Consider the following 12,809-nt stretch of genomic DNA (forward strand, 5'->3'; position numbering starts at 1 on the left):
ATGTGACACCCCTGCACCCCAGAGCCACACCACTCAGTCTTCCAGATTTTGCCCTGAACTCAGCAGGGTGGAGCCACTAGGAGTTGGATGGGTGGGGCCTACAGAGCCAAAGTCCACAAGGTGAAATTGCCTCAAACCTGAAGGGCGGTTCTAGCGGCTTTCCTTTCCCATTAGGGATAAGTGCCAGTCTTGTTCATGGGAAAGTGAGGAGAATGGCTCCTCCCAAAGCCACATAACTCAGTTACTGACATCCCCTGAGTTTGCCCAGACCTCTACACCATGGAAAAAGGCAGTTGAGTCCTCAGCAGGGCATAAGCTCTGCAGGGTGGGCTGAGAGAGAGTCCAGAGGGTGGAACTATTGCTTCCCCTCAGGCTGACACTACTTGGAGAGGAGTGCTCTGCCTGAGAAGGATGGTGTCTGTGGTATGGGGAGTGACTCAGCTCAGGGATCTTGGCAGCTGCTCCTTCAGTTCTCTCCCCAGAGCAACAAACCCCAAACTCTCCTTATGTGATTCTTATCCACTCTGCCCTCCCTCCACTGGAACCCAGTGTGAGTGGCTGCAAATGAAATTTTCTGTGTTGGCCCTTTAATAGAGTGCCGGTGTCTCTAGCAAACTCTCATTTCTCCCTGGCAGACTGAAACCCACTGCTTTTCACAGCTGGATACTATGTAGGTACCTCTTCCCTGGTTGGTACTCTGGGCTGGGGAGCCTGGTTTGGCGTTTAGACCCCACACTTCTCAGGGGAACCCACCTAACCCCTCAGCTGAGATACCCCTCTAGAACCTCATCTACTGCTCTTAGGAGTAGGGCCAGGCCTTATTGCATCTCTGCCATTCATATTAGTCTCAATGTGGCTACTTCTTTAAATCTTTGGTCTGATTTAACACTTCTCTTCAGCCAGCCTTCAGTTGGTTATTCAGGATGGTTGTTCTGTAATTTATTTTTAATTCCAGTTTGGTCTGGGAGGAGGTGAATGTAGCTTCCGACTACTCTACCGACATCTTGGATCTCTAATTTCTACTTTAAATAGATCACTCTTGTTGCTATGAGAAGAAAGGATTGTGGGATGCAGAGTAGAAGTGGGGAGACCAGTTAGGAGGTGGTGGTGGTAGTTCAGGTGAGAGATAATGATGGCCTGGGATAAGACTGGCGCTGCAGAAGGGGATAAAAGTTCACAAATGGAAGCTACATCCACAGAACTTGCTAATGGATTAGATGTGGGTGGGTGTGAGGAAGAAAGAAGTGTCAAGAATATCTGGCCTCTCCCCTCTCCCATAATGGCCACATTCTATTTCAGGCATTTAAAATGGTTATATAGTCAAACCTGCTAATATTCGCCTCAGTGATTCTTTTCCCATTTTTTTAAATCTGAAGATCGTTCTCATCTCAAGACATTATTATTTATCTGTAATTTGCTTTTCTTTTTCAAATTGAAAACTAATTATGGTATAAGGTAGTATTTTTTAAACTGCTGATAGCTACTCATTGGTGAATTGTAAGATCAATTTACTGGGTAGAGACCAGATTTTTCTTAACAGACAGGATAGGCTAGGATAGAATAGGAATGGGGTACAATGGGATAGGATGTGATGGGATGGAGTACATCAGAGTCCATCTGGCATAATAAGGATAAATATTGTTTTATGAATTTTTGCTTTAACTTATGAATTTATATTTATGAATGTATTTACTGGGCTGAGATGCCTCACATAATTCTTAGTGTGAGTCATGGCCAACAAAGTTTGAAAGCCCATATAGGATGGGCTTTCCTGTAAAAATATCATTATTTTATCCCAAATCAGCAATTTCCCTAGCATCACTCATTAGCATCATTTATGTAGCATATTAGTATCTATTACATTCTAGTTCAAGCAGTCAACAAATATTTTTAAAGCATGTATGCCATAATATGCTATATGGGGAAAATGACACAATAACAACTAAAAACATAGTCCCTCTTCTCACTCCTGGAGGTTCTACAGATGCTGAGGTATATTTCTGGTTGTCCATTCTGTTCCATTGCTCTTTCTCTGAAATTCTTCCCAATGACACAGTTGTTATTATTGTACTTGCCATTTACTGAGAAACTGTTAAGGGCTAGACACTGCGCTAAGTGTTTCACATCCAGTATTTCATTTAATACTCATAATGATGCTATAAATGGTATTCTTATTCCCACTCTACTGCATGCGGAAACTGAGACTGTGAGATGCTATGAATCTTTTTCCAAGGAGAGTGTGAGTTCACTCAGGCTGCTATAAAACACCACAGACTGTGTGGATTAAACAGCAGAAATTTATTTTCTCACAGTTCTAGAAGTTGGAAAGCCCAGGATAAAGTTTCCAGCAGGGTTTGTTTTCTGATGAGAGCTTCCTCCCTAGCTTGCAGAGGGCCACTTTCTGGCTGGGTCCTCACATGGCCTTTTCTGGTGCTTACCATGGGCAAGGCAGAAGAGAGAGAGATTCCAACGTATAGTCATGTTAAGGGTTAAGACTTCAACATATGAATTTTGGAAGGACACAATTTAGTCTATAACAGTGACATGCCCAGGAAATGGCCCTGCTTCCTCCAGAACCTGAATTCTTATTTAACCCTATTTCTGTCTGACAGGGCAAATCCCATCTCATCACTTATTTCCTTTTTCTTGAAAAAAAAAGCCATTCTTGATCATTTATACTTTCAGACAAACTTCACAAATCACTTTAACATTCAATGCTTGTAAGAATTGCCCTCTTCATACCACTGAGTCACCCCATCCAGGAACATACTATAGGATCTCAGGGAAGTTGTGTGCTTTTCTGATATAGGTCTCACACACATTTCTTGGTAAGGCTTTCTGGAGTAATTTCTTTTTAGTTAGTGCTTCTACACTTTAATGTGCATACAGTCACCTAGAGATCTTCTTAGAAAACAGACTCTGAGGTAACAGGCCTGGGTCAGAGCCCAGGGTGCCACATTGCTAACAAGCACTCAGGTGATGCTGCTATGGCACTAGGGACCACACTGAACAGTAATGTTGTAGTTGTACTAATATGATGGAATGGTTTATATAATATTTTAGAACTGGTTATTATGATTATCTAGAAAAGCTAATGATTTTTATTTGACCAGTTGTGCATATCTTGAGTTTTGCATTCCCTTCCTGAGCCCAGCAGGTTTGCTTGTTGCTGTGGAGACCAGCTGGTGGTGCCAGAGCAAAGGAGAGGGTTTGAATAGAGGGGCCTTTCACGCTGGTGCTAAAAAAGGACCTGTAGCATCCATGTGTGAACCAGGAACCTGGAACCTGGCCACAGCAGCCTTCCCACACTTACCCTTTACGATGTTCCCTTTCTGCATGACTTAGAAGCAGATCCAGTGAATTGTAGAGCTTGGTGTAGAGTCTGTGTTCCATAAGTACTTGCTGGGTGAATGACTCTAGAGCAACTCTGCCCAACAAACTCTTCCTGCAGAGGAGGAAACTGAGGTCCAGAGAAAGGAAGCAACTTGTTAGAGCTGAGTTGTGGGCCTGGCTGGAAAGAGAACTCAGGTTTCCTAACTTCTACTCAGAGTTCCACCTTGCTCTGGGCCTTGAGAGAAACAAAAAAGAAGTACAGTCCAAGACAAGGCCCCAGAACCACAGCATGTAGAACTGAGAGAGGATCTTCAAGATCATCTTACCCAGGCTTCTTAAAAAGGGTTTTGCCGGAACCATTGTATATGTGCCTGGGCCTACCCATGAAGAGTTTGACTCAAGAAGTATGTTGTGGGCACTACAAGTTCTAAACAATCCCCAGGTGGCTGGTTCATTTACACAGCCCCCTTTGGAAAGCACTGTCCTGAGCTAATCTCCTCATTTTACTGAAGGGGAAACTGAGGCTGGGAAGGGAAGCAACTGCTAATGGCCACACAGAACCATTTCACAGGACTACCTGAAGACCTGAGCTTCTAGAAGTCAGGAACCACATCCAAACATGGGCATCCTGACCAGAAGATGGGGAAGGAAAAGAGTAGCAGGACCAAGGTTGCCTTGGCAACTAGACTTGGCACCCCATTTCTCTAGGTATATAGGGAACCTATCTGAGTGGAATGGCAAATGTAGTCCAGCCCTATTGGAAAGCCCATAGTCGTGTGGTGGCACGCAGGAGCCAAACACACAGATCAGCTTTCCGATGGGAAATCAGGCCTGCATTATACCTAGGCTGCTTTGAGGCTTGCTCTTTCTAAAACTCCCTCACCCTGAGTTGAAGCAGCAAATGCTTACTGAATATCTTGAAAGTAACTTCCTGAAGTCTGTGCTAGTTCTCCCAAGGATTGAAGTGTAACCAGATCAATTACTCTTATCACTCCCTTGCATTTGCAACATTTTTTCCTTGTTAATCTGTAGGAAGTAATAATCAGTAACATCCTTTCCTTTGGTATCTGTAAAAAGTAATTACCTAAAGCAAACCTAAGTATAAAGAATGAAAACCTTCTTTGATGTATGCTATTAGAAAGCCAATAAAGCCAGTCCAGGCAAGGGTCGGCAGGCTCACCTCTTGAGAGAGTGGTCAAGGCACTCCAAGGCACTCTCCCCTTAAGAAAGTGGCCATGGCATCCCTTTTCCTCCACAGGACTTCTGTGGTCCATGTGAATTTGTCTCATCTTATCCACAACACTTCAGACACTGCTGGCCAGAGTCCGCATCACAGATACAGTGACAAGCCAATAAAGTATTGTGTGTGAGTAGGAAAAGCAATTGTTTAAGAGATGTAATCTGGGAGACGCAGAAGGCTTTCACCCCATCTTTAAAAATGTGCAGGTCATGTGGCAGAATAATTAAAAAGCAGAGATTCCTCAAAGTAGAAATCAGTGAGAGAGTTCATATCAAAGCTCTGCCACCAGTATCAGCAAATAACTTAAAACTCAGTTTCCCCACTAGTGAAATGTGGGCATTAACAAAGCCCATTCATATAAGATACAGGCTAAGTGTACAATACTTGGAGCTAGGCTGGCTCTTTCAAATCCTAGTTCTGCTGCTTATTGGCAATGTGACTTTTAGCAAATTATTTAACCTTCTTATGTCTCAATTTTATCACTTGTAAAATAATGACAATAATAGTAATTTCCTCAGAGGGCTGTTGTGACAATTAAATGAATGAGTACACTTCCCTAACCTCTTAACTTTGGTCTGCATTAGGCCACAGTCCTTCATCTTTTTTCTGCCTATACTCTCTTCTTTGGCTTTAAATACCATTTGGCTAGTTCCAAATTTATAACCTGGGCTCTACATTTGAATATCCAAGTGTCTGATAGACAACTCCTCTTGGACATCTAATAGATATCTGAAGCCTAACATGCCCAAAATGGAACTCTTTGTTTCCATCCCTAAACAAAAAACATTGCTTTTTCCAATTTCCCTATCTCATTTAATGGCAACTTCATCCTTCCAGCATTTCAGGCCAAAGCCCTTGGAGTCATTCATCCTTTATCAAATTATGTTAGCTGTACCTTCAAAATGTACCATATTTTGCTGTGTATGATATGCACTTTTTGGACAAATTTTTGAAGGGAAAATAAAGATGCTTGTTATACATGGATAGTACCAATTCCATATCTATATAAATGTTTTAAATTTATTTATGCTTATGCATTAAAAGTGTAACTCTACAGAGCAAAAATGATATCCATATGTTCAAAAATAAATGCTAAAATTTCTTTATAATACAAAAGCAAGTATCTAAATATAAATAAATAAATAAATAATTGAATTAAAAAATTAAAACAAAAGATTTTTTCCCTGAAAGTTTGGGCCAAAAATGTGGGTGCACATTACATGGCAAAACACAGTACCTAGAATCTGATCACTTCTCACCACCTCCATTATAACCACACTGGCCCACATCATGCTCATCCCTTACTAATGAAATAGCTTCTTGGTTTCCCTACTTCCATTTTTATTCTCCAATAGTCTATTCCTTTTATTTTCAGACTTTATTTATTTATTTTTAGAGAGGGGGGAGGGAAGGAGAAAGAGAGGGAGAGAAACATCAATGTGTGGTTACCTCTCACATGTCCCCCACTGGGGACCTGGCCCACAACCCAGGCATGTGACTTGACTGGTAATTGAACCAGTGACCCTTTGGTTTGCAGGCTGGAGCTCAATCCACTGAGCCACACCAGCCAGGGCTCCAATAGTCTATTCTTTTTTTTTTTTTAAGATTTAATTATTTATTTTTAGATGGAGGGGAAGAGAGGGAGAGAAACACCAATGTGTGGTTTCCTCTCACGTGCCCCCCACTGGGGACCTGGCCCACAATCCAGGCATGTGCCTTAGACTGAGAATCGAACCGGCGGCCCCTTGGTTCACAGGCCCACACTCAATCCACTGAGCTATTCCAGCCAGGGCTCCAATAGTCTATTCTTAATGCAGTGCCCACAGTGAGCCTATTTAAACAAAAGTCATAGCATGACACTCCTCAGCCCCAAACCCTCCAGTACTTCCCGTATGGGGCCTCATACACTCTGGTCCTACCATGTCTTTGTTGTCATCTTCGTTACCCTTTCCCCACTTTGTACAGACAGATCAACCTCCTTGCAAGTTCCCACAATTTCAAATTTGTGTATTTGCTAGCTGCTTTATCTGGAACATTTTTACCCCAAGTTATCCTCATGGTTCACTCTTTTAACATCTTCAAATCTTCACCCCAAAGTCCCTTTCTAAAAGTTAGGTCTTTCCTGGCCTTGGCCAGGTAGCTCAGCTGGTTAGAGCATTGTCCCAATACATCAAGATTGTGGGTTTAATTCCAGGTCAGGGCACATACAAGAATCAGCCAATGAATTAATAATACACAAGAATCAATAAATGAATTCATAAATACTAAGTGGAACAACAATAGATATTTCTCTTTCTCTATATATATCTCTGAAAATCAGTAAATAAAAAAAGAAACTGTAAAAAAAAGTTAGGTCTTTCTTGACAGCTCAAGCCCCCCATATCTTCCTTTTTTTTTACCTTCTTTAATAGTATATATACCCTTCTCATATACTATTTATCTAATAGACTATTTACTTATTAATTTTTTATTATTATCTGTCTTTCCCCTTTAAAAAGAAAGCTCTGTGAAGACTTAAGGGCAGAGATATTTGTCTCTTTTGTTCATTGCTATATCCTCAGAGCCTAGAACAAAAACTGGTACATATAGCTTCCTAATAATAATTACTGAATAAATTTAATGAATATCTGTCAGCTCTATTCTTTTAGCATTTTGAAAACAGTAAGAGTCAGAAAAAAGAGCAACTTTAGGCATTGTCATTTTATGCTAAAAACCTCCAAACAATGTTTATGAGATCACGCTAAATGAAATGACATGCTACAAAATCACACATATACTATGATTACAAATTTGCAAGATGTGTTTAAGAGAAAAGATGGTACATTTATATTAATTCTCATCATTACATTATGGCTAGATTTTCCTGCTATTTTCCAATCCTATGTAATGTAGACTTAAAGTAAAATAAGAAGTGGGGTAGAAGAGGTAGGAGAGAGCAAAAGGGGTGTAAATGGAGATGGAAGGAGACTTGACTTGGGAGGGTGAACATACAATGCAAAATACAGATGATGTGTTGTAGAATTGTATACCCGAAACCTATATAATTTTATTAACCAAGGTCAACCCAATCAATTCAATAAATAAATAAATAAATAATAAGATTATAAGATAATAATACTTCCTGAAATATGAACAATATGACATCCTTTACATAAAAATAAAGCAGCTTTCCCTTTTTCACCACTGCCATCCCCTTTCTCTGCCACTCCTGGTGCAACTTGTGTGCTTTTTTTGGTGTGGACTGGTACTTCTTTTGTGAAGTGGCAGCTAAGGAGACTCCCATGCTCTTCATGGCCAACAAAAAGCCCAAGGGAGGGGTCAAGACTGAGAACAACAATCATATGAATTTGAAGGTGGCAGGGCAGGGTGGTTCTGTGGTACAGTTTAAGATTAAGAGGCAGTCCTGGCTGGTGTTGCTTAGCAGATTGAGCGCCGACCTGTGAACCAAAGGGTCACTAGTTCAATTCCCAGTCAGGGCACATGCCTGGGTTTCAGGACAGGTCCCCAGTTGGAGGGGTGTGATCTCTTGTACACTGATGTGTCTCTCCCTCCCTTTCTCGCTCCCTTCCCCTCTCTCTAAAAATAAATAAACAAAATCTTTGAAAAAAGATTAAGAGGCATACATCACTTAGTAAACTAATGAAAACCTATTGTGAATGACGGGGTTTGTCAAATGAGGCAGATCAGATTCTGATTTGATGGGCAGCCAGTCAATGAAACAGACCTGAACAATTGGAAATGGACACTGAAAATATAATTGATGTGTTCTAGCAGCAGACAGATAGTGTCTACTAAAAAGGGAACCTGCTGCTTTTTACTTCAGAACTATGTTCCTCCAGACCAAGAAGATATTCTCAATTAGAAAACTGAAATTTAGGTGAGGAGAAAATACAGACAACTGTAACTGAATAACAATAAAATAATTTAAATTAAAAAGAAAAAGAAAACTGCAATTTGGTTCCATTATATCCTGATCTACTACAGTATAGTTTTTTCTATTCTTTCATTTTCTCTTTTCCCATTCCTTTATTGTACATAAAATAACTAATGTATGTGCACAAGTTTTTGCAATGTTTGATCTATATCAAATGGAGATGGGGTGGGGAAAAATACTGAGAAAGTGCTCTGCCTATGAAAATACCCCCTTTTTCCATTAGTGGCATACTCATTCAGCTCTTATCTTTATATTCCAATAAGTTATTTTACTCTCCCTGTTTAACAAAAAAAAGAACAATGTAAAAACTCTTGCATACCTTGTTTGATTGGAGTTTTTTTTTTATTTATCATTGTAAAACCAAGGACAATTTATAACATTTTTGGATATAGCTGTTACAGGACAATTTGTCTTTAAGCAGGGATAAATTACTCAAAAAGAAATGAATTTTAGATAGTTTTCCCTTTAAGTCAAATATATTGTTGTTTAAATAAACAACTTCTTTAGCCCTGGCTGATATGGCTCAGTGGGTTTAGTGCCAGCCTGTGAACTGGAATGTCGATAGTTTAATTCCCTGCCAGGGCACATGCCTGAGTTGGAGCCCAGGTCTTCAGATGGGGCATGCATATTTCTCTCCCTTTCACCTTCCCTTCTTCTTTCTCTCAAAATAAATAAATAAAATCTTAAAAAAAATAAACTTCTTGTTTAAAATTTTAAAAAATAAGAGCAAAACAATACCTGATGTTTTCTATGGTGTCCTGACAGATCTGGAGAGATGGAGCACTGACCTTGCCGCTATGCTTATTCCTAACAGGGAACATGTTATTAATATTGATCAAAGGGGTTTTTTTGTAATGTTTAAATCATTTACAAAAATAATGTGTTCCTCAGGCTGACAGTGACCAGAGGGGAGAGGGGAGGGGATTATAGGGGGAAAGGGTGAAGGGTTTGCAGGAACAATTATAAAGGACACATGGACAGTAACAAGGAGGGGTGGAAACAGGGGATGGAGGTGGGGAGGGCTGGGGTGGTGGGGAGGGGTGGGGGGGAAAGGCAGAAAACTGTACTTGAACAACAATACAAAAGTTTATAAAAAATAAAATATTATTGAATGTTATTAAAATTTAAAAAAAAAGAAATGTGCACTTGAAACCTATATTTTAAAACTAATGTGTTCTTACCTTGTATAGTTAGATTTTTAAAAAAGAAAAAAAGAAGGCTGGGAAAAAAGCACTTAAAAATCCTTTAAGAAAATGAAGTATGATCTGTAACTAAAGACTCCCCAAAGCATCCTGGCTGGTGTGGTTCAGTGGATTGAGCACTGGCTTGTTAATGGGAAGATCATTGGCTCAATTCCCAGTCAGGGCACGTGCCTGGGTTATGGGCCAGGTCCCTAGTTGGGGGCCTGTGAGAAGCATCCTATCGGTGTATGTGTTGCATGTTTCTCTCCCTCTCTTTGTCACTTCCTTCCCTTCTCTCTAAAAGTAAATAAATGTAACATTTAAAGACTCCCCAAAGCAACAAAACTCTTCTTTTCCTTCCCAGGCTCCAGTTGCTTCTCTCAAACTCAGTGTTGGGGCTGACAAGTCCCATTGTCCCCTGAGGATATGGCTGCAGGTGGCACACTCCAAAATCCTCACCTGGTTTTGAGATAGAGGACACCCTCTCCAGCATTCCCTGCTTTCAGCAGGACTATAAAAACTCCCATCAGAGAACCCCAGCATGGGGAGAAAAGAGTGGATAGACTCTCTGAAATCAGGTTCCATACAGATTTTTTCCCAGAGAAAAAAGACTAACAAGAGACTGTGGCCTCCCAAGGGTTTTCCCACCAAAAATTCCTCCCGCTCAGCAACCTCTGGGCAGCAGCAAAGCCCAGTTTTTCTCAAGGGCACACCCACACATGCCACATGACTGTGCACTAGCCTCAGGGTAGAGACAGGAGCCCTCATACACCTTTTCTGCTGCTGTTCTGAGAACCTCTCTCAGGAAAAACTGGGGGACATGGAAACTTTTTGAGGCCACTTTGGGGCTCCTTCCCTACCCCCAGGCACCTCCCCAATGACTCTCTTTCCTCACTGCTCAGCCTAAGGAGTCCTCTCTCTGCAGCTGAACAGTATTCAGCCTCTTGGACCAATACCCAAGACAGAGAGTTCCACAGCCATAAAGCCAGGGTCAATGTCCATTTTCCACACTGGCTGGTTTGTAGGTCTCAGTGTATTGTGGCTTTCTCTTCCCCATCCCAGGCCTGGCAAGGGCAAAAAGCACCAGTTTGTTTCTGGGTCAGTCATCAAGCAAAGAGCGATTGCCCATGTGGGTAAGCCAAGCCTTTCTCCTAAGTCTGCCTCAGTGGCCAACCCTTAGAATCCAGATGGGGCCCTGGAGGGTCAAGGGTGGATCACCACTCAGAACTGCAAATAGGACTTTAGACTCCAGAGGCTGTTGATTTAGTTTTCATGCACGTGTTAATCCTTCCATTCATCAAACCTATGTGGACTTAAGACTCTGCCCTGTGTGCTTGCACTGTGCTAGATTATAATCTAGTAGAAAAGAATCAACAGGTGCACAGATATCTATCTCTACTATACAGAGGAGTAAAGCAAATGCCCACCCCACCCTCAGCCCCACCTAAAAAAAGAGGCTAAAAAATTACTCGCACTTGGATAACTGGTCAACAAACTTTATTGAGCACGTATTAGGTATTAGGTGTTTCATGTATTGACCATATATTGATCCTCACAATAATCTTCAGAGGTAGGTATTATGTCATTTACACTTGAGGAAAAAATACAGAGATTTGCCTAAGGTCACACAGCTACTGGGTAACAAGGCTAAGATTCAAAGCCCACGTTCTTTCTCCTGACCTTACCTACAGGCCCAGGATAAGGACTACATCCCTTTCACAGAAAGCTACCAGGGAGAGCCAAAATCCCCTGGGTCCTCTCCTCCATTGTCCCCACCCTCATTCCTTCTTCATTCATTCATTCATTCATCCATCCATCAATCAGTCAGTTAAACACAATTATTGAGCACCTGTTATGTACAAAGTTCTTGGAGACAGGAGTGTAGGGAACCAATCTGTGTGAAATGGAGATTGTAGCTCAGCCCTACTGAAAAACCCAATGTGCATGTTGTGGCATGCAGGAGCCAAACCACAGTTCAGTTCTCCCATGGAAAATCAGGCCTGCATTATACCTAGGCTGCTTTGTGACTTGCTCTTCCTAAAACTCCCTCACCCTGAGTTGAAGTAGCAAATGCTTACTGTATATCTTTAAAGTAACTTCCTGAAGTCTGTGCTAGTTCTCCCAAGGATTGAAGTGTAGCCAGACCTATTACTCTTATCATTCCCTTGCATTTGCAACATATTTTCCTTGTTAATCTGTAGGAAATAATAATCGGTAACATCCCTTCTGTTGCTATCTGTAAAAAGTAATTGCCTAAAGCAAACCTAAGTATAAAGAATGAAAACCTTCTTTGATGTATGCTATTAGAGAGCCAATAAAAGCCTATCAAGGCAAAAGTTGGAGGGCTCTCCTTTTGAGAGAGTAGCTATGCCATCCCTTTTCCTTCACAGGACTTGGTAGTCCATGTAAATTTGTCTCATATCTCATCTGTAACGCTGTGGACACTGCTAGTCAGTGTCCACATCAGCTGGTGCCCGGAGCAAGGACCCAGGGCTATGAGCCGTCGTTGCAGACAACACACAAACTTGGTGGGAGTGTGCGCACATCAGCCCAGGTAAGGGCCAACAACAGCGAGTGCTTTTTGGTTAGGTCATAGGGTGTGTTGGGTTTCCTAGGAAAAGGGTTTTCTTCCTAGGTCACCCTCTCTTGCAATTGCTTTGCAACTGTACTTTCTTCAGTAGCAAGAGCCTTGCTCTCTCTCCCAAGTATTTGCCACAATCTCATGGGCACGGGTCGAGCAGTTAAGAGCCACAAGGGCGCTTGTCACTAGAAGTCACCTGTGAGAGGATAAGTTGGAACGAGGACTGGGTCAGAACATTAGCTTTCCTGCCGGCCACAAACAAAAGTCCACACAATGAGAGGAACACTGTAAAAACATTCACAAGCCCATCCCTGCAGCACAACCCCCAACTAGGTCTAGGCCTGGGAGAAAAAGCAACGATTTTCCCTTTAATCAGCTTTAAAAACCTCAACTAGTTACAGGGCTATCTATAAGCACATCAGCCAATTGTTTCTTTCAAGCTGCCTCTTGCGATCCTTACGATTTTGCCTTTTCCCTCCACCCGCCTGCATAAGAAAAAGCAGATAGTGAATTAGTATTTCTGTTTCAACTGGACTTCCA

Source organism: Phyllostomus hastatus, unplaced genomic scaffold (genome assembly GCF_019186645.2).
Source record: "Phyllostomus hastatus isolate PE091 unplaced genomic scaffold, TTU_PhHast_1.1 phas_contig_113, whole genome shotgun sequence".
Lineage (NCBI taxonomy): Eukaryota > Metazoa > Chordata > Mammalia > Chiroptera > Phyllostomidae > Phyllostomus > Phyllostomus hastatus.